Source organism: Pleurodeles waltl, chromosome 8, assembly GCF_031143425.1.
Source record: "Pleurodeles waltl isolate 20211129_DDA chromosome 8, aPleWal1.hap1.20221129, whole genome shotgun sequence".
Classification (NCBI taxonomy): domain Eukaryota; kingdom Metazoa; phylum Chordata; class Amphibia; order Caudata; family Salamandridae; genus Pleurodeles; species Pleurodeles waltl.
In genome coordinates this window covers 767,099,025-767,125,654 of record NC_090447.1, presented here as the reverse complement: position 1 = coordinate 767,125,654, position 26,630 = coordinate 767,099,025, and positions in this window count along the sequence as shown.

Below are 26,630 nucleotides of genomic sequence, written 5' to 3'. Positions count from 1 at the left end.
TGTGTCTGTCACCCCCTCTTCCACACCACACAAACGCAGCCACCCACCCACCCAACAGCCATCCACCTCACGACAGCCTATCCCTCCTGCACCTGCACCCAAAGACAGCAAACGTGACTCACCTACAACCACATCCTCTCCCTCCACTCCCATTCCCACTGTACCTACCACTCTCCATTGTCCCAAGAAGCTCTTCCTCGCCACTACTAACTTCTTTCCTGACCCTGAGCCCCCCCCTCCTTCTCGTCGGGGTAAGAAGAGCACCTCAGCCACCACCAGCCCTGCAGCCCCCTTGACAAGGGTGCAGGGGTATTGGAGCCCGCCAGCCCGCATGTCTGGATCTTCGCCCAGCAGCAAGGGGACAGCCAGCCCACCCCCTGGGAAGAGGAGCAGAAGGCGGAAGGGGCGCCGCAGGAGCCCGCCTTCTACATCCCCCCCGGACACCACCCAGAGACAGTCACCAGCCACAGCTCCAAAGGGAGGAAAGGGCCACAGGCCGACGACTAAGGAGGGCAAGGGCAGCAAGTTGGAGAGGTCAGGCAGCAGGCCTGCTGCCCAGGAGGAGCCCACAACCCCCATAGCCGCTGCCCCGGGAGGAACCGGCACAGCTGCCCCGGGAGAGCCCACCAGCCCCATAGCCGCTGCCCAGGGAGGACCCAGCCCAGCTGGCCAGGAGGGCCCCACCACCCACAGCCCAGGTGGGCAGTGAAGGAGCACCATCCCCGCTGCCCAGGAGGGCACCACCAGGCATTTAGCAGTTGGCCATAGACCGTCCGCCGTCTCAAGAACCGCTGAACTGGGGTCTTCAAGGCAAGAACCGCTGAACTGGGCCCCGCCGTCTCAAGAACCGCTGAACTGGGCCCCGCCGTCTCAAGAACCGCTGAACTGGGCCCTTCAAGGCAAGAACCGCTGAACTGGGCCCCGCCGTCTCAAGAACCGCTGAACTGGGCCCCGCCGTCTCAAGAACCGCTGAACTGGGCCCTTCAAGGGAAGAACCGCTGAACTGGGCCCTTCAAGGCAAGAACCGCTGAACTGGGCCCCGCCGTCTCAAGAACCGCTGAACTGGGCCCTTCAAGGCAAGAACCGCTGAACTGGGCCCTTCAAGGCAAGAACCGCTGAACTGGGCCCCGCCGTCTCAAGAACCGCTGAACTGGGCCCTTCAAGGCAAGAACCGCTGAACTGGGCCCTTCAAGGCAAGAACCGCTGAACTGGGCCCCGCCGTCTCAAGAACCGCTGAACTGGGCCCTTCAAGGCAAGAACCGCTGAACTGGGCCCTTCAAGGCAAGAACCGCTGAACTGGGCCCCGCCGTCTCAAGAACCGCTGAACTGGGCCCTTCAAGGCAAGAACCGCTGAACTGGGCCCCGCCGTCTCAAGAACCGCTGAACTGGGACCCGCCGTCTCAAGAACCGCTGAACTGGGCCCTTCAAGGCAAGAACCGCTGAACTGGGCCCCGCCGTCTCAAGAACCGCTGAACTGGGCCCCGCCGTCTCAAGAACCGCTGAACTGGGCCCCGCCGTCTCAAGAACCGCTGAACTGGGCCCTTCAAGGCAAGAACCGCTGAACTGGGCCCTTCAAGGCAAGAACCGCTGAACTGGGCCCCGCCGTCTCAAGAACCGCTGAACTGGGCCCTTCAAGGCAAGAACCGCTGAACTGGGCCCCGCCGTCTCAAGAACCGCTGAACTGGGCCCCGCCGTCTCAAGAACCGCTGAACTGGGCCCTTCAGGGCAAGAACCGCTGGCCCTTTGGCAGACGTGGCAGGGCAGGATCTATCTCGGGCAGGGCTGCAGGATGTCCTCTGGCCAACTTGCCTCCTCCAGTGGCAGTGGGGTCTGTTATGGACTGTATGGACTGTGGCTTTGCTCTCCCCAGGATGGCCCAGTGGGCAGGCCACCCACTGTATGGACTGTATGGACTGTGGCTTTGCTCTCCCCAGGATGGCCCAGTGGGCAGGCCACCCACTGTATGGACTGTGGCTTTGCTCTCCCCAGGATGGCCCAGTGGGCAGGCCACCCACTGTATGGACTGTTTGGACTGTGGCTTTGCTCTCCCCAGGATGGCCCAGTGGGCAGGCCACCCACTGTATGGACTGTTTGGACTGTGGCTTTGCTCTCCCCAGGATGGCCCAGTGGGCAGGCCACCCACTGTATGGACTGTATGGACTGTGGCTTTGCTCTCCCCAGGATGGCCCAGTGGGCAGGCCACCCACTGTATGGACTGTTTGGACTGTGGCTTTGCTCTCCCCAGGATGGCCCAGTGGGCAGGCCACCCACTGTATGGACTGTATGGACTGTGGCTTTGCTCTCCCCAGGATGGCCCAGTGGGCAGGCCACCCACTGTATGGACTGTTTGGACTGTGGCTTTGCTCTCCCCAGGATGGCCCAGTGGGCAGGCCACCCACTGTATGGACTGTTTGGACTGTGGCTTTGCTCTCCCCAGGATGGCCCAGTGGGCAGGCCACCCACTGTATGGACTGTATGGACTGTGGCTTTGCTCTCCCCAGGATGGCCCAGTGGTCATGGAGTCCCCTCGTGGATCTGGCGTCGTGTACTCAAGTGGCTGAGGTGCCCCCCCTTCCCTTCCCCCTGAGGTGCCTGTCCTATTTTCTTTCTGATGCCCCTGCAGTGTTCTCTCCGTGGAGTTCTTGTCGTGGGACTGGGCCTTGCCCCTTTGCACAGGACCCCTGTGATCCACGGACAGTGGTTGGACTACATTTAGTAGCTGTATATATTTTGTACATAGTTTATTTATTTTTTGGGATTAATGGCGTACATATTTCAATATATCTGCCCGTTTATGATCTCTTCTTTTGGTCTTTGCATTATTTCGGAGGGGGGTGGTTTGTGGGTTGTGACAGTGATCTGTGGGAATGCATTGATGTGTGTGTTGTAGTGGGTGTGGGTGGGTGGGTGTGTGCCGGTAATCTTTTCCCTCCCCTGTGTCGTAGGTGCAGTACTCACCGATGTCTTCCGCGCCGCCGGGCGTGCTCCTGGTATATGAGGAGGAATAGGAGTGCGGGGATGACCTGTAACTCTGGCTCCATACTGCCGGAATCTCGCGTGGAGTGCGTAGAGGTGAGCGTTTTCCCGTTCGTAGTCTGTTTCCGCCGTGTTCTTATCGGCGGTGCTCCCGCCCCGGAAAAGGTGGCAGATTGGTGGGTCGTAATAGGGTGGGCGGTACTTTGTCTGCCGCCGGGCTGTTGGCGGGAACCGCCGCGCTGTTTGTTTGTACCGCTGTGGCGGTCGGAGTGTTAAGTTGGCGGGCTGTGTTGGCGGTTCCCGCCAGGGTCAGAATGCCATTTTTAATACCGCCGGTCTGTTCGCGGTCCGACCGCCGCCTCTCCGCCGACCGCCAAGGTCAGAATGAGGGCCATAGTCTTTTGCATGAGGACAAGCAAATCATCTGAATGTTTTCTGTAACACCATAGGAGTTGTACTTAAGGGACTTATTATGCACGTACAATATAACATCTAGAATTCTAGCACTTTGGTTTCTTAAAATGGAGAAACATGAATTGCGCACATTGGGGATTTCCACAAGAGTTTTGTAAATGCCATGAAATGGTCACGCACAATGAATAACATGAGTTAGACACAAGAAACGAATCGCGCGTTTTGCTGATTTGAAGGCCACCAAGTAAATGCCATGAAATGGAAGCGCACAATGAACATTATGAGTTAAGAACAAGAAATGAATCGCGAGTCTTGCTGATTCAAATACCACCATGCGAATGCCACAAGATGGTAGCGCACCCTGAATAACATGAATTAAGCACAAGAAATGAATTGCGCGTCTTGCCGATTCGAAGGCCACCATGTGAATGCCATGAAATGGTAGCGCACAATGAATAACATGAATTAAGCACAAGAAATGAATTGCGCGTCTTGCCGATTCGAATGCCACCATGTGAATGCCAGGAAATGGTAGCGCACAATGAATAACATGAATTAAGCACAAGAAATATATTGTGAGTATTGCCGATTCTAATGCCGCTATGCGAATGCCATGATATGGTAGTGCACATTCACACGCACAAGAGATAATTGGTTTATCATGCAAATTAGGCTCAAGAACTCGAAAGCCTTCGAGAACGGGATCGGGGCCCAGCCCGACCTCCGTCTTACCGCCCTGATCAAGAATCACCGACAAGGTGAAAGGGCAAGGCCTGGAAGATCAAAGTAGGCCTCCGGAACAGGAGCTCAGGAAGTTGCTGCTGCTCTGCACTGGGACCTCTGAATAGTGAGCATGTGGAGCTGGGCTAGCTCCCTTATATAGAGTCTTGGCCCAGCCCACAAACCACACCCAAGTATGCTGCAGGGAAAGCTTCTAGAAGGTCCTGGAAAGGAACCACATCCTGACACACTCTGAAAGCCTGCAGCAATACATTGCAAATGAACAGTATTTATAAGTACCTTGAACATAAGTCTTCAGGATAAAACTCTGCAATGCAAAAGGTTAAACAATAGCATATCAGCACAATGCATAAATTACGTTATCTTGAAAGTGCTGGGTTTTTGCATTCTAGTTGCCTGTAGAGCTCGCACTGCCCTGATGTTGACACTAGTGAGACTTATTAGTGTCTGTATTTATATAACTTTTTTTGATTTAGGAGAAGTCGGTTTTTGGTCCTGATGAAGCATCAATGGATCAGGCTGGACCACCAGATGCGAAACATGTTGACCCACGGTTAGAGGTTTTGTGATCATTTCCGTCCTCTTACTTATTCAGAGAGTGATTGAGCATGATTTCCCAACCATCACTTTCGTTCTGTTTTTAACCTTGGCCTACTCATTATATTAGCTGAATAAAATAGGTGATGTTTATTGAAGTTTAGAGCCAATTTTGTATTTCCCTCTCCTGTTTATTTAGTGTCTACGTGTAGGCATTACCCATAAGTATATTCTACCACGCCAGGCACTACTAAAGATCTCCGGCAAAGAGCCCCCTTGTTGGGAGCCCGTCAGACATTGTAGTGCCGGTCTGATGAGGAGCATCCCCGATGAAGAAGCATGACATCTGATTGGATGTGTGAGGGCTTTTGCTCCTAAATATGTAGGTTTCCCTGCTATTCTTCTTTGGAACAGTGTATCCATTGTTTTTGTGATTAACTTGATTGGGAGACTGTACACTGGACCATTAACCTCCCTGTCCCTTCCTTTGATGTTGAAAGGTGACAAAGGGGGCAGCATCCAGTAAGGGGAAGGAGCCACAACCACCCAGCAAGGCCACCTCAAAGACTCCAGCTGCCAGACCCAACATGACACCACCATCTGCCAAGGGCAGGAAGGGGCACAAAACACCAAGGCACTTCAGCCGTCCGAGTCTGCAGGTGAAGGCCTGGTGACTACCAGCACAAAAGCCAGCACCGCCACCTGCACCACCGCAAGCACCTCCGCAAACACTGCCACCTGCACCGCCGCAAGCACCACTACTGTCAGCAGCAGCAGCCCCAGTGGGAAGCCGTGTAAGTGGAGAAAGGCATCCACTCACCCTGTCCTTGGCAGGATGAAGCACATTGGGCACAAAGCCCCCTCCAGAACCAGTGGACAAAGGCATCCACTCACCCTATCCTTGGCAGGATGAAGCAGACTGGGCACAAAGCCCCCTCCAGAACCAGTGGAAGAAGCCATCCGCTTGAGAGACTGTGGCATTGCACTCCCCAGGACCAGGCAGTGGACAAACCACCCACTTGAAAGACTGTGGCTTTGCACTCCCCAGGAGCAAGCAGTGGGCAAATCACCCACTTGAGAGGCTTGAGAGACTGTGGCTTTGCACTCCCCAGGACCAGGCAGTGGGCAAACCACACACTTGAGAGACTGTGGCTTTGCACTCCCAAGGAGCACGCAGTGGGCAAACCACCCACTTGAGAGACTGTGGTTTTGCACTCCCCAGGACCAGGCAGTGGGTAAATCACCCACTGGAGAGACTTGAGGACTGTGGCCTTGCACTCCCCAGGACATCGCTGTGGGCATGGAGCCCCCTCCGGGAGCAGTGGCATTGTACCATCTTCCGGCTGAGGTGCCCCCCTTCCCTGTCCCCCTGAGGTGCCTGTGTGTTTTCGACCTGATGCCCCTGCAGTGTTCTCTCCGTTTTGAGGCAGGAGTCAAGTGTGGGCTTGGCCTATGTGTTACGGCCCAGTGGGCCACAGACTATTTTTGTGTGGCCATTGTCCCTCATTTTGCATATATTGTACTGTTTATTTCTTTATGACCACTAATTTGACTCAATTCCTTTTGTCCTTGCGTTTTTCCAGAGGGTTATGGGGTGTACATGTAATGTTGTTGCATGTGTTTGTGTGTATGGTGTTGTGGATGAGGGTGGGGGTGGGGGTGTTGCGTGTTGCATGTGTGAGTCACTCACTTTTTCCTCCAACCCTCCCCTGTCTACTAGGTGCTGTACTCACCGTGGTCATCATCGCCGCCATTGGTACTCCTGATATTTGAGAAGATACACCAGCATAGGCAGGACATGCAGCTTGGGCTCCATGGCGTCCTGGTTCTTCCTTGAGTGTCAAGAGGTGAGTGGTTTCCCTTCCAAGTACTGTTTATGCCGTGTTTTTGATGGCGTTGGTACCACCCCGGAAAAGCTGGTGGGTGGGCATGTTGTAATGGGGTGGGCGGTACATTGTCTTCCGTCTGGCTGTTGCCGGTTACCGCCATGGTGTCTGTTGCTACTGCTATGGCGGTCGGATTGTTAAAGTAGCTGTATGTGTTGGCGGTTTCGGCCGTGGTAGGGATTCCATTTTTTTTTACCGCCGGCCTGTTGGAGGTATTACCGCCGCTTTAACACCGACCACCAGGGTTGTAATGAGGGCCTGAGTGTATGAGACCTGTTCCAAGACAGCTTGCACAGTGTTTGGGTCGAAGGTGAGAATTGCCCATTGGCTTGTTTTGTGTGCTCTGGTGGGTCTGATGCATCATGTGTGTCATCATGTGGGCATGAAATATGTAGTGCTAGCTTACGACCAAGTCATTTTTCCTTCACAGCAGCTAAACACCTGTATGTAACTGTAGATGTGTTTCATCATTGTAGGCCACTGGCATGTTTGTGTCTTACCACCAGATGCATGGGCATTGGATTATAATGGCCCTGTGATCAGGGTACATTTTACTGCCATCTGTCTGTATATTTGATTATGTGCTGTTGAGTTACTTTGGTGTGGTATGTGAGAATGCTCAAGGAGGTGACATCAACCACAAAAATGTTTGCCTATTCTACAGTACAATGCCTGACTAGTCCCTCCCTTCTGTGGTCTGGAAGTCTGTACCTGTCAACATGTTTATTTACTCAGTATGAGTCAGTCATTTCTGTTTTCCAATAGTTCTGGCACATTGACAGGAAAATTGTTTAGTTTGAGGGTACACTTGTATGTATGTGTTTGTGTGGGAGGGGCTTACTCCTGAGTTGGACACTACTATGTACATTCAACACATCCCATATTGAACAAGTAGCTTGGATCATCATTGTATGGTTCACATGGTGTAACACATTTACATGGCTCATTATGAAATACAAAATCAGCAGACAAAGAATCAGTGAAGGGTGATATTATTGTGCAGATATGACTTACATAAAATATATGTAACATGACTCAACAAAAAAGTGCGTGAAGGGGTCAGTCGTGGTGAATTAAAACATTGGAGCAGATGCCACACCTTTGGGAATCTAAAGTCCAGAGCACTCCTCCCATTGGAAATGGTAGGTGGTTCAGGATCAGTCCAGAGTTAATGTGTAACACACAAAGGAGGTCCTTAAGGAAGAGGGTTGTTATTGGCAGTGTTAGGTGTCTTGCCATCCCCACCTCCAGGATTCTTTCCTGGACGTCCCCACTTGTAGGGGGGATCTGCTGCCTCAGAGGCAGGAGTGTCTTGGTCTTGCTGTTCCTCTGGCAGGACCGCCCTTTAAGTGGCTGGCAACGATGTTGCTGGGCCTGCTGGTGATTGGCCAAAGGAAGGGGTAGACTGGTATTGAAAAGCCATGCTCAGGGTTTGTGTATGTCTCTCAACACCCCTATTAGGGAGGCCATGTTGGTATTGTGGGCCTCCATCTGTTACCGCATCTCCCTATGCATGTCCCTCTGAATCTGATTGATTTCCTGGAGTTTGGTTTGGTCAACACCTCACCCATCACACCTTGGGAATCCTGATAGACCCCCAAGACGTGGCTGATGGTGTCTTGGCCAAGAGCAGCCACAGTATCCTCACCTGCTGGCCCATAGCATCCCTCTTGCGTACCCTCCCTCAACTGGCCTGTGCCCTTGCCACAAGGTGCCCCCTCCAACTTGTTCCTGGACCCTCATTGTCCAAAGTGTTGTGCTGCACCTCAGGATCCAGGACGGGTGGGCACAAGATAGTGAACACTGTGCTCGGGACACAAGTTGGGGGGTGAATGGTTCCCTGCGATGTTGATGGAATAGGGCTGGGAGGTGACATTGTAAGCATTGTGATACTCACTGTTGCCATCTGACCAGGTTGCCCAGATGGACCAGAACCGTCCTCCACGTCCACAAGTCCTGGAGTGTCGTCGTCACTGGCGGCTTCATCCACGGGGGTAGTGGCAGTCTGGTCTGTGGCTTCTGTATGCTCAAGGACAGATCCACCTGTTGATGTAAAACGTACATTGTTACTGGTTGTTTATGTGACATCTACCTCCAACGGTTTAGAGTTACAGTAAGCAGAGACCTTGTACAAAGTAAGTTGTAGTTGATCCAATTGTGGCAAGTAACCATGGTATTGGGTGAATTGACTTGACGTGTAAAGCATGCCAACTCATTGTGAGTCAAGCAGCTCCTGAGATGTGCAGATCAGTTGCACTTGGGAGGATGAACTGAAAATTATATCTTGCCAGCAGTGCAGCCAACACAGTGCATGGGCAAGGTGTGGCTTAGACCACATGGAGGCCTAGTTGAGTGGGATACAGGCAGACCCAGGACTTGTTTATAAATGTGACTGCAGTCATCATATGCACAGTGCTGTGTCAATGTGTCTCCTGCTACTGCCAATGTGGTGATGCATCTTAGGACCTTAGGAGTACTTGTTGCACACACTGGATACCCTGTCCTGCCTGTCCTCAAAGGTTTAATCTTGGGTTAGCAAGTCAGGACTGAGCTATGTAGACATACATGTGTTCTGATTTGAGCATGATCACTCCCAGATGAGTACACTTCATTTGTGAGTTGTCAGACAGGGGTCTTTGGACAGGGGAACACTGTGCTGGTGGTTGGAATCACTGGAAGAGGGCCAGCCGAGAGTTGCAGCCAGGTCACCCTCTATTACACACACATGACCAATGTTATCCACCCATGTGAGTGAATTTAATTTGTGAGTTAACAAACAGTGGTCTTTGGAAAAGAGAATAGTGTGCTGGTGGTTAGAGTTACTGGACGAGGGCCTGCTGGGAGTTGCAATCAGGTCACTTTTTCTACTACACACACACTTGACCAATGTTATTCCCCCAGATGAGAATACTTAATTTGTGAATTAACAAACAGGGATCTTTGGACAAGAGAACACTGGGCTGGTGGTTGAGGTTAGTAGAAGAGGGCCTGCTGGGAGTTGCAGTCAGGTTATTCTCTCTACTACACACTTGACCAATGTTACCCCCCCCCCCAACCAGGAGAGTAAATGTCATTTGTGAGTTAACAAACAGGGGTCTTGGGACAGGAGAACACTGGGCAGGTGGTTGGAGTTACTGGGAGAGGGCATGCTGGGAGTTGCAGTCAGGTCACTCTCTAATACACACACTTGACCAATGTTATCCACCAAGGTGAGTGAACTTTATTTGTGAGTTAAAAAACGTGGGGCTTTGGACAAGAGAACACTGTGCTGATGGCTAGAGTTACTGGAAGAGGACCTGCTGGGAGTTGCTGTCAGGTCACTCTCTCTAGTACACACATATGACCAATGTTATCCCCCCAGGTGAGTAAACTTCATTTGTGAGTTAACAAACAGTGATCTTTGGACAAGACAATAGTGTGCTGCTGGTTAGAGTTCTGGAAGAGGGCCTGCTGGGAGTTGCAGTCAGGTCACGCTTTCTACTACACACACTTGACAAATGTTATCCCCCCCCAGGCGAGTAAACTTAATTTGTGAGTTAACAAACAGGGATCTTTGGACAAGAGAGCACTGGACTGGTGGTTGAGGTTAGTGGAACAGGGCCTGCTGGGAGTTGCAGTCAGGTTATTCTCTCCACTACACACTTGACCAATGTTACCCCCCTCCCCCCAGGTGAGTATATGTAATTTGTGAGTTAACAAACAGGGGTCTTGGGACAAGAGAACACTAGGCAGGTGGTTGGAGTTACTGGAAGAGGGCATGCTGGGAGTTGCAGTCAGGTCACTCTCTCTAATACACACACTCGACCAATGTTATCCACCAAGGTGAGTGAACTTCATTTGTGAATGAAAAAACAGGGGCCTTTGGACAAGAGAACACTGTGCTGGTGGTTGGAGTTACTGGAAGAGGGCCTGCTGGGAGTTGCAATCAGGTCACTTTTTCTACTACATACACACGTGACCAATGTTATTCCCCCAGATGAGAATACTTAATTTGTGAATTAACAAACAGGGATCTTTGGACAAGAGAACACTGGGCTGGTGGTTGAGGTTAGTAGAAGAGGGCCTGCTGGGAGTTGCAGTCAGGTTATTCTCTCTACTACACACTTGACCAATGTTATCGCCCCCCCCCCCTCCCACCAGGGGAGTAAATGTCATTTGTGAGTTAACAAACAGGAGTCTTGGGACAGGAGAACACTGGGCAGGCGGTTGGAGTTACTGGGAGAGGGCATGCTGGGAGTTGCAGTCAGGTCACTCTCTAATACACACACTTGACCAATGTTATCCACCAAGGTGAGTGAACTTCATTTGTGAGTTAAAAAAGAGGGGGCTTTGGACAAGAGAACACTGTGCTGATGGCTGGAGTTACTGGAAGAGGACCTGCTGGGAGTTGCAGTCAGGTCACTCTCTCTAATACACACACTTGACCAACGTTATCCACCAAGGTGAGTTAACTTCATTTGTGAATGAAAAAACAGGGGCCTTTGGACAAGAGAACACTGTGCTGGTGGTTGGAGTTACTGGAAGAGGACTTGCTGGGAGTTTCAGTCAGGTCACTCTCTCTAGTACACACACCCCCCTACAACCTCAAAACCTACCACCCCTTCTCACTACTCTCATTCCCTGTGAAGGTCCTCAAGAAACCAATCACCCATCAGCTCACAGTCTACCTGGAGAGAAACAAACTACTAGTTATCTCCCAATCTGGCTTTTGATCTACCCGCAGCACTGAAACAACCCTCATAGCCAAAATGGATGACATCAGAACCACTCTCAACTACGGCAAATCCACTGCCCTTATTCTCCTTGAGCTCTCTGCGGCCTTTGATACCGTGTCCCACCAGATCCTGGTGAACAGACTTCACCACATCGGCATCAGCAGCAACTCACTCAAGCTGATCACCTTGCTTCTCACAGGATACATGCAGAGAATCTGCCTACCACCCTACACCTCCAAACCCAAGGATACCATCTGCAGCATCCCCCAGGGCTCCTCGCTCAGCCCCACCCTCTTCAATGTCTACATGACTCCGCTGGCCAACATCATTCGCAGCCAAGGACTCAACCATCTCATACACAGACAACACCCAACTCATCCTCTCCCTCACTGAAGACACCTCAACACCAGAGCCAACTTCCTTAACGCCACGACGAACATCGCCGAATGGATGAAGACTAACTGCCTCAACCTGAACACAGACAAGATAGAAGTGTTCATCTTCAGAAGGAGCCCCCCTGTTGATAAGACTCCTAATGGCCCCCTGCTTTCAGACCTGCACTGACCCCCACCACCCATGCCAGGAACCTGGGCCTCATCCTGGACAACGAACTCTCCATGAAGCACAAGGTTAATGCAGAAACCTCCACAAGCTTCCACATCGTCCGAATGCTCCACAAGATCTTCAGGTGGACCCTGCCCAGCACCGGGAGAACAGTAGCACAGGCCCTCATCACCAGCCGACTGGACAACAGAAATGTGCACTATGTCATAATTATCACCCAACTTCTGAAACAACTCCAGACCATCCAAAACGCAGCAGCCAGACTCATCATTGATCTCCCAGGATGGTCAAGCATCACCCCACACCTCAAAGACCTCCACTGGTTTCCAATCAAGAGGAGATGCACTTCAAACTACGTATTCACACTCACAAGGCCCACCACAACACTGGACCAGTCTACACCAAGCACTGCCTGACCTTCCACCAGTCCACCAGACAACTTTGCTCACGGCACCTCACCCCTCACACGTCCCACACATCCACAGATACATGGAGGAGGACGTTCCTTCTCCTACCTTGCTGCCAAATCCAGAAAGAACCTGCCCCTCCACCTCTGAACCTCCACCTCCCTAACTGACTTCAGCAGAGCCTTCAAGACCAGACTGTTCAACTAAATGTCTCAATCCACAGGGCCTGGATATCCCCGAGGTGATTAGTTGCGCTATACAAATCCTGCTGATTGATTAACACTTGACAAATACTTCCCCCCAGGTGAGTAAACTTCCTTTGTGAGTTAACAAACAGGGATCTTTGGAGAAGAAAACATTGGGCTGGTGGCTGGAGTTGCTGAAACAGTGCCTTCTGGGACTGCTTGTCAGGTCTCTCTCTTTACTACACACAGGGGGTCATTACACCAATGGCGGTAAAAGCCGCTTACCGCCGTGCAGAAGACCGCCAACACACCACCGTGGAATTCCGCCACGGTCATTGTGACACACAGCTCGGAATCCGCCAAAATTTAGACACCCACACAAGTCCGCCACACCAAAGGTCAGTGATAAACTGGTGAAAACAAAACCTCCACTGTCACGCCAACAGGAATACGCCCACACTATCACGACCCACGAATCCAACCGCGGTATTCCATTGGTGGTACACACCGCTGCGCTCAAAATACACACACACTTACAAAACATATCCACATTAGACAATTCGAAATACATACACCTGATACACATACACACACCACTCCCACACACCCAATACAATATAAAACACACACCCACATCACCCACAAACCCCTACGACAACAAATGCGACTGAAGGCCACAGAGAGACACCACCATCTACAAACAAGCATCCACAGGCACTCAACACCATCACCCACATAACATCCACGCATCTCACTCAACACACCACTAAATATCACCCCACACATCACAACACACACCAACCCACACATCACCCGCACCACCCCATGGCACGGCAAAGACACCCCAGGTTTTCTGAGGAGGAGCTCAGGGTCATAGTGGAGGAAATCATCCGGGTAGAGCCACGGCTATTCGGATCACAGGTGCAGCACACCTCCATAGCTAGGAAGATGGAGCTATGGCGAAGAATCGTGGACAGGGTCAACGCAGTGGGACAGCACCCAAGAAATAGGGATGACATCAGGAAGAGGTGGAACAACCTACGGGGGAAGGTGCGTTCCGTGGTCTCAAGACACCACATTGCGGTACAGAGGACTGGCGGCGGACCCCCACCTCCTCCCCCACAACTAACAACATGGGAGGAGCAGGTCTTGGCTATTTTGCATCCTGAGGGCCTCGCAGGAGTAGCTGGAGGAATGGACTCTGGTAAGTCAAATCTTTATTACTATATCCCCCACCCTACCTGCATGCCATCATATACCCCCATCCTCGCCCTCACCTCATCACTCCTACTCCTCACAAATGTCCCAATATCACAAACCATCCATCCCAACACCAGGCCCTGCATGCAACAACAAAGCATGGACACCCATCACCAAAGCATGGCCACTGCACATACCCATACACCCCCCTAAACCATCATCACACAAGGTCCCACACAGGAATGCAAGCACTGGGGCACACGGTCACCCACCCATTGCACACCATGGCACACACAGATGCAATAATCATGCTTTTACACCCCTGCAGGACCCCTACCCAACGTCACCGGGCAGGAGGGTCCAGACATGTCCACACCACCCACAGAAGAGGCCCACAGTGATGACAACAGCTCTGTCCAACTGGATCTAGATGACCAGCCTGGCCCATCTGGGACCTCGGGACAGTCGGTTTCCCTGACACAGTCACAGGCCAACACAGAGCTTCCCCCTCTGGAAACACCAGCACAGCACCCACCCAGCGGGCCCATACATCTGTCCCCAGGGCACGTCAATCAGCAGTGTGTCCACCACTCCAAGGAACCCAGGCTAACCCACCACCCCAACAACAGGGTCCTGGGGGCAGTGGCAGTGGGCATACGGTTCAGGGGACAGAGGCCCAGGGAAACAGGGGAACTGGGAGGGCTGCTGTGCGACAGGGGGAGGACAGGCCCAGGGAACCCACTCTCCATGAGGCCCTCTCCAACATCATGGGAGCCTACCACCATTCCCAGGAGACGATGGCAACGGTACTGGCCACGTTTCTGGAGACCCAGCGGCTGCAGGAGGAACAGTATTTGGGCTTCAGGGAGGAACTCAAATCCATCAATTTCACCCTGGGCACCATCGTAGGGGTGCTGCAGGAACTCCTCAACACCAGGAGGGACACTGTGGCACAACAAGGAGCCCCTGACACTAGCCTGGATGATGAACTGCCCACCACCTCCACCGGCGCTAGTGGACAGTAGGCACCGCCACAGGACCACCACACCAGCACCCCACCCCCTGCAGAGGGAGAACCACCCACATAGGGTCCCTGAGATCCAGGACAAAGACAGAGAACAATGCCAAGACCCCCGCCAAGAAACAAGACCACCCTGATTGTCATCCTTTTGTCCCACCTTGTCCCCCTGTCCATCCTCAAATTGCCCCAGCTCCACTTCCTATGCCCCTTTGGACAATGCACCTGTGAGACTAATAGCTTGGACTCTGTCATGGACATTCCTCCACCATCACCCCCTCACCATTTTACAACCCCCTCCAATATTGAGCACTTAAATAAACACCCTTAAAGCACAAAATAATCTGAAGTCTGTCTGTGATTTCGAATTAGTGTATTAGCAATTACAGTGACAAAATGCTCTTTCAACACAGCTCTAGTCCATGAGCAAACAAAGCAGATGTCACACAGTGGGACCCACATCTGTAAAATCGTAAGGGAAAGTGACAACTCAGTGACTATACACTGGGTGAAAAGGACAGACAGTAGAGAGGTAGTAGTTTTAAAGTACATGTAGCAGACAGGTTTGTCTTCTTACCTGTGTCTCAGTGGAAGTATTGCTGGATAATTTTGTTTCTGTTGGCGATATCCTCTTCTTCTGCCTCCTCTTCTTCACTGTCCACAGGCTCCACAGCTGCCACAACACCTCCATCTGGACCATCCTCCTGCAGAAAAGGCACCTGTCGTCGCAAAGCCAAGTTGTGAAGCATACAGCAGGCCACGATGATCTGGCACACCTTCTTTGGTGAGTAGAATAGGGAACCACCTGTCATATGGAGGCACCGGAACCTGGTCTTCAGGAGGCCGAAGGTCCGCTCTTTTATCCTCCTAGTTAGACACACACTAACTCTTAGGGATATCCCCAGACAACTATTCCCACTGATTTGATTCCAGATGCTCACCTAACAGCCACACCCGGTGCCTCTGTAGTTGCCCCATCACATAAGGGATGCTGCTATTTCGCAAGATGTAAGCATCATGCACTGAGCCAGGGAATTTTGCATTAACATGGGAGATGTACTGGTCTGCCAAACACACCATCTGCACATTCATCGAATGGTAACTCTTCCGGTTTCTGTACACCTGTTCACTCCTGCGGGGGGGACCAAGGCCACATGTGTCCCCTCAATGGCACCTATGATGTTGGGGATATGTCCCAGGGCATAGAAGTCACCTTTCACTGTAGGCAAATCCTCCACCTGAGGGAAAACGCTGTAGCTTAGCATGTGTTTAAGCAGGGCAGACAACACTCTGGACAACACGTTGGAAAACATAGGCTGGGACATCCCTGATGCTATGGCCACTGTTGTTTGAAATTACCCACTTGCAAGGAAATGGAGAACTGACAGCACCTGCATTTGAGGGGGGATTCCTGTGGGATGGCAGATAGCTGACATCAGGTCTGGCTTCAACTGGGCACACAGTTCCTGGATTGTGGCACGATCAAGCCTGTAGGTGATGATCACATGTTTTTCCTCCATTGTCGGCAGGTCCACCAGCAGTCTGTACACCGGAGGATGCCGGTATCTCCTCACATGCCCCAGCAGACGGTGCCCATGGAGGAGAACAGTGAGCACAGAGTCACCCAACTCTGAGGTACGTAAACACAGCTTACTCAGAAAACTATTCCTAAACTGAAATTTGCCTGTATGACTGTTGAGACAAGACTTAGGTATGTGTGACGCAGTCAAAAATAAAGCCATGTGGGCCCCTGAAATGGCGGCTGCCTGACCTGTAAAGTGGGATATGAGGTAACTGCGCTGGCGTTGTACACCGTTGCGGAAGGCGGTCGAAGACCGCGCGCAATTCTGCATTGGTTAATATTGGACCCTATGGGTCCCAGGAGCCAATGACGATCTACGCCGGTGGTGACGGTACGCACCGCCGCGGACGTGACCACCATTTTCTCACTGTTCAATCACTTGATACCTGATCTTTCATAGGAGAGGACCTACACTGCAAGTGCTGCTGTGACCTCAGTCTGGAAGAGACAATGGCTCGTGTGTCTGGTGAAAGGGCCCCTGCCTTCAGCACGGAGGAGTTGGAGAAACTCGTGGATGGGGTTCTCCCCCAGTACACGCTCCTCTACGGTCCTCCAGACAAACAGGTAAGTACACCGTTACCATCCTGTATGGGCAATGCCTGTGTGGAGTGGGGTGGATGAAAGATGGGGGGGAGAAAGAGGCGTGCATGAAATGAAGGTGAGTGCATGTGCCATATGGCAAGGGTAGGGATGCGGGCCAATGACAGTGACGGTACAGTTGGTAATTACTTCTCTTTTTCCGCTGTACAATTCCTGTAGTTCAGCGCCCACCAGAAGAATGATATTTAGCGTGCCATCGCCAAGGAAGTCCGGACCCTGGCGGTCTACCACAGACGGAGCACCCACTGCTGGAAAAGATGGGAGGATATTCGCCGCTGGAGCAAGAAGACGGCGGAGGCCCAGCTGGGGATGGCCTCCCAACGTAGGAGGGGTGCCCATTGCACCATGACCCCCCTGATGTTCAGGATCCTGGCGGTGGCGTACCCGGAGTTGGATGGGCGCTTGAGGGCATCACAGCAGCAACAAGGGGGTGAGTACACTCTCATTCAGCTGATTCAGCGTGCATTGTAGGTGTCTGGGTGGGGGAGTGGGCTGTGGGTTCCCCTAGGCCAGGGCGAGTTTGCTAGTTAATTCCCCTTTCTCAGGCAGTCCCTGTGGCACCCCACCCCACCTGGGTACAGTGCCAACTACACCTAGTCAAGCTCCTGTGACATCCATGTGTGCAGAAATCAGCCATAGCCTTGTAAGCCATGTCCCAGGGATTGAATAGTGGACCCCAAGTGTGCGGCGTAGTGTAGGTGGCTTCTGTGTCTGTCGTGTCCGCCAACAGTAGCAGTATGGCACCCACTCAACATGTCTTTCTTCTGTCTTCCCCCCCGCTTTTTGTGGTCTCCCTGTACTTGTGTGCATTAGCATCATCAGGCAGAGGAGCAGTGGCACTGGAGCAGGAGGGAGCTGCATCCCACATGGCCCTGGAGGGCGAGACTACGGATTCCGAATGCACCAGTGGGACGGAGGGCGAGGGGAGCTCCACGGCGGGGACATGAGCTGACACCAGCGATACGGACTCCTCCTCTGATGAGAGCTCAGTTCCGGCGGTGGCCCCATCTGTGCCCCCCGCAATTACAGGTACAGCTGCCACCCCCCTACCAGCACCGCCCTCCCAGCAGCCCCTCAGCCTTTGCCCCGTGCCTGCTCACCCAGGAGGGTGGGCAACACCTTCGCCCCAGGCACCTCAGGCCCCTGCCCCTGTCACCCCTGCTGCCCTCAGCGAGGAGGCCATTGACCTCCTCAGGTCCCTCACTGTTGGGCAGTCTACCATTTTGAATGCCATCCAGGGTGTAGAGAGGCAGTTGCAACAAACCAATGCAATCCTGTAGGGCATTCATTCTGGTCAGGCAGCCCTTCAGCGAGCTTTTCAGACTCTGGCCTCAGCACTGATGGCAGCCATTGTCCCTGTCTCTAGCCTCCCCCCTCCAACTTCCTCCACCCAGACCCACACCCCTGTACCTCCGCCTATCCCAAGCACACCATCAGACCAGCATGCACACACCTCAACACACAAAGGAAGCTCAGGCAAACATAAGCACCACACATCCCACAGGCACTCACACAATCATCAGACATGCAGAAACACCAACATCCACTGCCTCCACTGTGTCCCCCTCCTCCTCGTATCCCTCCTCTCTCCCTGTCTCGTCTCCACTCACACCTGCATGCACTACATCTTCACCCACTACGTCCATCACCAGCACACCCATCACCACCCCCACTACCATTCACACATCCCCTGTGTCCTCTCCCAGTGTGTCCGTGAGCCCACCTCCCAAGGTACACAAACGCAGCCACACACCCACCCAACAGTCATCCACCTCACGACAGCCTCCAGCCCATGCACCTTCACCCAAAGTCAGCAAACGTACACCTCCTACGACCACAACCTCTTCCTCCACTCCCAACCCCCCTCCAGCTACCCGTCCCAATGTTCCTAAGAACCTTTTCCTGGCCACCCTTGACCTCTTTCCCTCACCTCCCCCACCCCATCAGTCTCCTAGGGCCCGACTCTCCAGGTCCCAACCTAGCACCTCAGCCACAACATTGGCGGGACCAGTAGTGCCAGTAGTCACCGTATTATGGAGTGCACCAGGCAGCAGGGCAGGCAGTGTGGCAAGGAGCCACAGCACAGACAGTCCCCCACCTGTCAAGCATCAAAAGTTGGCCAGTGCCCGGCGGGAGAGGGGAAAGACACCAGCCACCAAAGCTGCTCCCAGGGGTACAGTTGGGATTGTGGAGACAGCTGCGACACCATCCAAGGTGGGGAAGGGGCACAAGAAAACCTGCAAGTCTGGGAAGATCAGCACGGCGGAGAAGACCACCATCAGCCCCGCTGCCCAGGAGGCGACCACCAGCAGCCCCACTGCCCCAGACAGGACCGCCAGCAGCAGCCCCGCTGCCCAGGAGGTAACCGCCAGCAGCCACACTGCCCCAGACAGGACCACCAGCAGCTGAACCGCTGCCAAAGACACCGCCGCCACAAGCACCGCTGCCAAGGACACCGCCGCCACAAGCACCGCTGAACAGGACAAGACCGCCAGTAGCTGAACCGCTGCCAAAGACAGTGGCGCCACAAGCACCGCTGCCAAGGACACTGCCGCCACAAGCACCGCTACCAAAGACACCGCTGCCACAAGCACCGCAGGTCCATGAGCACCAAAAGCTCTGACGCTACTGAGGCCGCCACGAGCAGGATGAAGCACTCTGGGCACAAGGCCCCCTCCAGAAACAGTGGAGATTGACATCCACTACCTCAGTCCTTGGCAGGATGAAGCACTCTGGGCACAAGGCCCCCTCCAGAACCAGTGGAGATTGACATCCACTACCTCAGTCCTTGGCAGGATGAAGCACTCTGGGCACAAGGCACCCTCCAGAACCAGTGTAGATTGACATCCACTACCTCAGTCCTTGGCAAGATAAAGCACTCTGTGCACAAGGCCCCCTCCAGAACCAGTGGAGATTGGCCTCCACTTGAGAGATTGTGGCATTGCACTCCCCAGGATTGAACAGTGGACAACCCACCCACTGTAGAGACTTGAGAGACTGTGGCTTTGCACTCCCCAGGATTGCACAGTGGGCATGGGGCCCCCTCGTGGATTTGGCATCGTGCACTCAACCGGCTGAGGTGCCCCCCCTTCCCTTCCCCCTGAGGTGGCTGTTTTATTTCTATCTGATGCCCCTGCAGTCTTCTCTCCGTCTTGTTCGGGTATCTTGTGTGGGCCTCATCCATGCCTTTTGGGCCCAGTGATCCACGTACTATGATGGTGGACACCCTTGGACTTGTGTTCTTGGTGTATTTAATTGTATATAGTATAAATGTATATATTTGTAAATATCTTTGATGTATATAATTGAATATATCACAATTTTCCGACTCATTTCCTTTTGTCCTTGCATTCTTCAAGGGGGGGTCGGGGTGTAACTGTGATGTATCAATATGTATTAGCGTGTGTGTTGTAGTGGGTGAGGGTGGGGGTGTTGCGTGTGTGTGTGTCACTGTTTTTTCCCTCCCTCCTCCCCTGTGTCGTAGGTGCAGTACTCACCGCCGCCGGCGTTCGTGCTCCTGGTAGAGGAGCAGGAAGATAAAGGCTGGCAGAATCTGGAGTTCCGGTTCCATGGCGTTCTGGTTCCTCATGGGGTGTGTAGAGGTGAGCATTTTCCCTTCGAAGTCCTGTTTCCGCCGTGTTTTAGTTTGCGGTGAATCCGCCACGGAAAAGGTGGCGGATTGGTGAGATGTAATACTGTGGGCGGTACATTGTCTCCCGCCTGTCTGTTGGCGGTTACCGCCGCGGTGTTTGTTTGTACCGCCGTGGCGGTCAGAGTGTTAAAGTGACTGTCTATGTTGGCGGTTTCTGCCACGGTCGTAATTCCATTTTTTTTTACCGCTGGCCTGTTGGCGGTCTTACCGCCGCTTTAACACCGACCGCCAGGGTTGTAATGACCACCACAATGTTATTCTCGCAGGTGAGTAGACTTGATTTATGAGTTGTCACACTTGTGCCTTTGGACAAATGAAAACTGGGCTGGTGGTTGGAGCTACTGAAATAGTGCCTCCTGGGAGCTGTAGTCAGGTCACTCTCAGTACTCCCCAATATTTGACAACTGTTGTGTTTTACATATCTGTATGCAGGCTGCATTTATGTTTGAGCATACATTCTCATTTGGGGACATGTAATGGATCCTGGAAGGTGATTCTGATATTGTGGGATCTTAAGGGAAACCTCAATTAACCTATAAGGGAAGGGAGGGTTTCAAGACGAAAATAGGAATCCTGGAGATCAAGGGCACCAGCCAATCCGCCTCATTGTGGGTAAGCAGGACCTCGCTCAGGGACATCTTGAAGTCGGCCTGCCCCCAGATCCGCTGTGCCCATCCCATTTTTAATCCCATCTTTAGGTAAAAGCCTACAGTCATTTAGCACCACGTTTGCTGGTAGGGCTAGGACACATTTTACCATCTAGAATGATAATGGCATATAACTGGGGTTTTACAAACTCACAACACCACACAGAAAACACAGAACAGAGGAACCCAGGATGAGGCTAGACACATAGGTGTCGTGCAGAGCAGAGCAGATGCAACCAACAATTGATGTTGCTTCAACAGAAGAACAGCGAGGACGTGCAGCACAGCTTACGTTTTCAATATAGTTGGGTTTCACCCAGCTCAAAGCAGGCCTGAACATAATAAACAACAATAACAAAAATAAACAATAATGCTTTAGACAAAATACTACACATACATCAAACCCATGTACCAAAATAGACTTCACCAGGCTCAGATCAGCATCCTGCTTTTAACAAACAATATACCAAACATTCAACCAACACACACCCTTACAAGAGTCATAGTCAATTGCCTCAGACACATGTCAAGACAGGCAATGTAGATAGCAATTGTCCCAGATGGCAGATTGCCAAATGTGTAAAGACTTCCAAGAATTATTAGCCATTATGACACATTCTACCAAACATACACAAATTCACCACATCGCTCATACACTCGGTAATGATTACCCTACTCAAAACAATCAGAATAAGAATCTGGTCTATTAAGGAGTCCTCAAGAACATGGCATGAAAGAACCCATCTCTGATTGCACTGCCGCGTCATACCTATGAAAGAACTTGCAGCCTACAATCCTTGAAACAACAGCACCAACAAACCCCCTTTAAAGAGAATAAGAAGAGCACATACTTTGGGTGCCTTCACTTCTTCAGCAATGCCTAGCACCATTATTATTAAACAACACACTGCTCACATGCAAGGGGACATGCAATACCATTCATCTGAGCAGAGAAGGTACCAGGTCAACCATAAGTGCGTCAAAAGCATAAGGGCACATGGGAAGTACTCTAAGCCTTCTGCTGAATATGGAAAGAGGGGTTGTGTGGTGTTTTGGGATTGTTCGAGCAGTAGTTTAGATGAAAGTTGGTAAGATAGAGTATACAAGAACTTCTGATTGAACCCTTGTCAACAGTTATTTTTCTTGTTTCTGTCCTCAGACAAGACAAAAGCAATGGCTCCAATTGAAGGCTAAAAAACTGTCCATCTTGGGAATTCTGACATATTACACAGTAGCTTTTGCCACATTGTAATTACAGTGAGGTCAGAGTTTCTGTAGGAAGATTTGTTTTCAGTTTTTCAAACAATTGTGACATCATTTGAGGAATCTGCACCAAATATTCCATAAACAATTGTACATCCACTTCTGGTCCTTCCTGGGTAGTTTCAGAAAGATTGATAAAGTGAGGGCCAAGAAAATAGGGGGTAGGTGTCACAAAACATTGATTTCCTATGTAAATTCCAACTGGACCTTTGCCCTCCTATACAGAAAAAAACACCTGCATGCAATTACACCAAATTTGGCAGAAAATTAAAACTTTACTCAAAGTGTGCATGCCTTTTGTGATTTAGGGTCTGGTATACAAACTGTTGTAAATCCTCAGATTCAGTAAATCTGAGGATGTGCAGCAGCTTAAACACTTTTCGATTCCGAAATGTTTTTCTGATTTGGAAATTCGTTTTCCAATTTAGAAATGAGCATAAGGGTATGCCTTCCAAATATTGGTTCCTTAAGTTACGCATTATTGTTTTTCATTCTAATTTCAGTTATAAAACAATAATATTTTACCACCAATTCAAAACTGATGGCAAGACATTCAGAAACTGGAAGGGGTCCCCAAGGGACCCTTTTCACTTTCTGAATGTTGACCGAAATTATTTTTAGGAGTAGACAGTGGTCCCATGAATCACTCCCTACGCCTAAAAAAAGGTTTCACTTTAAAAAAAATGCGGCCCATTTTGCTTTCAGAAAAACAGGCTGCATTGAAAAAAATGCTTAATTTAAAAGCACCCGCAGACCCCGTGTTCTGCTGACCCCAGCACACCGCCATGCCTGTGACTCTAGCCCTTTGTAGTACATCACAATTTGGGACCTGCCTCGTGCACGTTAATGAGGAGGACTGAATGCAACAACCTACGATTTTACTTTTAGGAACTGACTTATTAGTACATAGATCAGTTCACAAAATTGCTTTCCATTCGCAAAACGTTGGTGCACACTTTGTGACCACTTTTTGCTAATGGAAAATGTGTAAATAAGGTCCTTGGTTTAAATCCGTTGAGCAGGATTTTAAAAATTCATGTCTAAAGAGGGGCTTGAAGGGGTTAAAAAGTTACATATATCTGGTTGGTCCCGCAGGAGTCTGGCAGGACCGAAAATGTAAAAAAAAAAAAAAAAGAGAGCCATCCAATTAGCTATGGGAGCTCTCTCTTCCATTGCCCATTCCAGGGCAACAGGATCGGGACCAGTTCTGCAGTATCAAGAGATCAAATTGACTGGCTGCAGCTAAGAAAATGTTGAAACCGTCATTACAGGACTCAGTCCCCATGTCCTGAAAAGGTTAAAAACCCAACAAAAAAGTAAGTCATAAGTGGGCATGGTAGGGACACCCTGACCCTGGGCACTCGTTCAGGGGACCCATTGGGGACCCACTCACACCGGGAGCAAAATAAAAAAATGAGCAGCAGGTACTGCAGTAATCCTGCCCCACTCTTGTCAGATACAGCGTTACTCCAGCAAGCACTCAGCACAGCACCCCAGGGAGGCACTGTTGTACTCCAGTGGGAGATGCTGCTCAGGTTTCACTGCCATAGCACCTAATGTACAATGCAAGCTTCCTCCAGGGGAGCTTGCATAGTAATATGGGGTGAAACTTGATTGATTGGTGCTAAGGTTCTCTGAAAAGGTTTTAAAAAATAAAATAAATATGAGTTTCGTGTCTGCATGGAGATGGGGATCCATTGGTAATGTACAGTGGGGGACTAGCTGAGTATGATGATAAAAAAATCTTTGGAAAAAAACACAGGTTAAAGTGACATAATTGGGTATGGTAATACAATCCTACCTTAAATTTAAAAAAAAACTAGGAATTCACTGAAAAACACCAACGGTTAAAGGGACAGTACGTATAGTTAGGGGTTAAAATAAGCTAAAATCCAACATTCAAAACCACCCAAAAATGTTGACATGGGACAGTTATGTTTTACTCAGGTAACTATGACATACACTCCTGTCATGCACTACTTAGCCACTAACATATTGCATCATTAATGACACGTTAAGTGACATAATTGATGACATCTCCAAAACAGTTGTACGGATTTACACCAAATCACAAAAAGCATGCTTCCTTAGTAAAGACCTAATGTCGTCAAATTAGATGGCATTCTATTGAGTCATTTTTTCTATATCAGACAGCAAAGTTTCCTATTGGAATTAACAATTGAAATCAACATTTTGGGACTCTATCTTTTTTCGATGGCCGGCCGCTTGGCAAAGTTGTACCTCAAGGAGCTGAAGTTGATTAACTTTATTTTTAGAACGTTTTATCCAGATTTTTCAAATGTTATTGGCAAAAAATGAAAATCACTCTTACTATGTAAGCTCTAACAAAACTATAGCTACACAGTGGAGTCTGCCAATGTGTAATATATATATGCACTCGCAATTACATGTGACACCCAGGGGTAAATCTTTATATCCTTTGATGTTTAATAAAACCCTTGAGAAAGTGCCCATTCCATTGATCAGGACATTGGCCTTTCTCATGCGATAGCTTTCGGTTTTGCATGTAGTTTATGGATTTAACACAATCTTGCTCATGCGCGTAACATCTGGTTGATGTTCTTGACATGTACTTGCGGGAACAAGACTCAGAACCCAGGTAAGATAGGCAGCTAGCAGGATAAGCGTCTTGCCTGTTGTTGGTGACTCACTCACTCTGTTTTTCTGTGTGGTAATTTGTCAGTCCTTACAGTTTTGGTTCTAGACTATGTATTATTGTGCATGATGTATTGTTCAGAGTTGAGTGTCTTCTTATGGCTATTTTACATAAACAGGAATGGAGTCCTGCTGTATTGCATCCCCAAGTTGACGGTGTAAACATTTGGGGGCATATTTACAAGAAAGTGGTGCATCAGTCCTGATGCGCCACTTTTCTTGCATCACCCTGCACTCCCCTAAACAACATGTGTGCGCCGTAGTTACAATATGGCGACCATAGCACATGCTAGGACAATAACGTCAAAAATGTTGACGCTATTGTGGCGCATTTCAGGATTAGCGCCAAAGATGATGGCACTAATCTTGCAAAGTCAAGGGAGGCCCATTGAAAACAATGGCAGCATCACTTTAACAACTGCCCCAGGAAGGCGTTAAAAATGATGCTAAAAATGGTGCAGTGAAATCATGTAAATTTCACTATGCCATTTTTACGGGCCTCCCTGCGTGGTAATGCCCCCGTGCATACATTATGCCTGGTGCAGGCATAATGTGACGCATGGGGTTACAAAGTGGCACAAAGCATGCATTACTCCACTTTGTAAATATGATTCTGGGAAATGTCCTCCTTGACGCCACATTAGCAAAAAAAAAAACAATGACGACAGGCAAGGAGGCCCAAGGTGCTTATAAATATGCCTCTTGAGATTATTTCAATGTGTAGGCTGTACAGAGGCGTAGATTAATTATCTGAGCTGCTACAGTTACTGCAAGTGTTTCTTCATGTGGAGGCTTTAAAACTGAAAGTTGTGAAGAGTCAGGTTTTAAGAAACTTCGTGAATTGTGTGATCCTGACTTGTGCGGATGTCTTTGAGTGGGTCGTCAATAGCTTACATTATTTTACTACTAAAAAATAATTACCTCCAACACACATTGTGTTGAAATAAGTGAGGGGAAGTTGTGCCCATTAAGGATGATATCAAAGGACGTGCTCACTGGTTCGTAAGAACTCTAGGCTGATTTTGTTTATGCCTTGTGATCTATGAATAGTTATAGATTGTGCAATAGCTGCTAGGCGCCCATAAAGTGCTAGGCATACAAGGGTGTTTGGGTTCAAATGGAAAAGTAATATTGCGCTATACTCCTTGGAGCTTTTAACTAGGTGTGCTGAAAGATTATGGTATAAGCTACTGGCATAGCCTTATCTTGAAATGCAACTAACATACCAGCAGTTTTCTGGACGAATTAGAGAAAAGTAAACATTTATTTTGATGATTTTGCAGATAGTGCGTTATTCATTTGGGAAATTACGGTCAGACTGCCGCTCCTGATGAAGCCTGTGATTTTCAACAACTGGCTCTCTTAAAGTTTTGAGTCCACCACATTGTGGCGCTGTCTCTTTTAACACGGAGTACATCAAATTAACAACGAAATACATACGTACTTAAGAAATAATTCTACGAGTCCAGTCCAATCTTACTGCTATGGTTGGTCTGGAACTATCAAAGCTATTATATAATTATAGGAGTGTTTTGTTTATTATGGAGCGTTTATACTTGCATGTGGC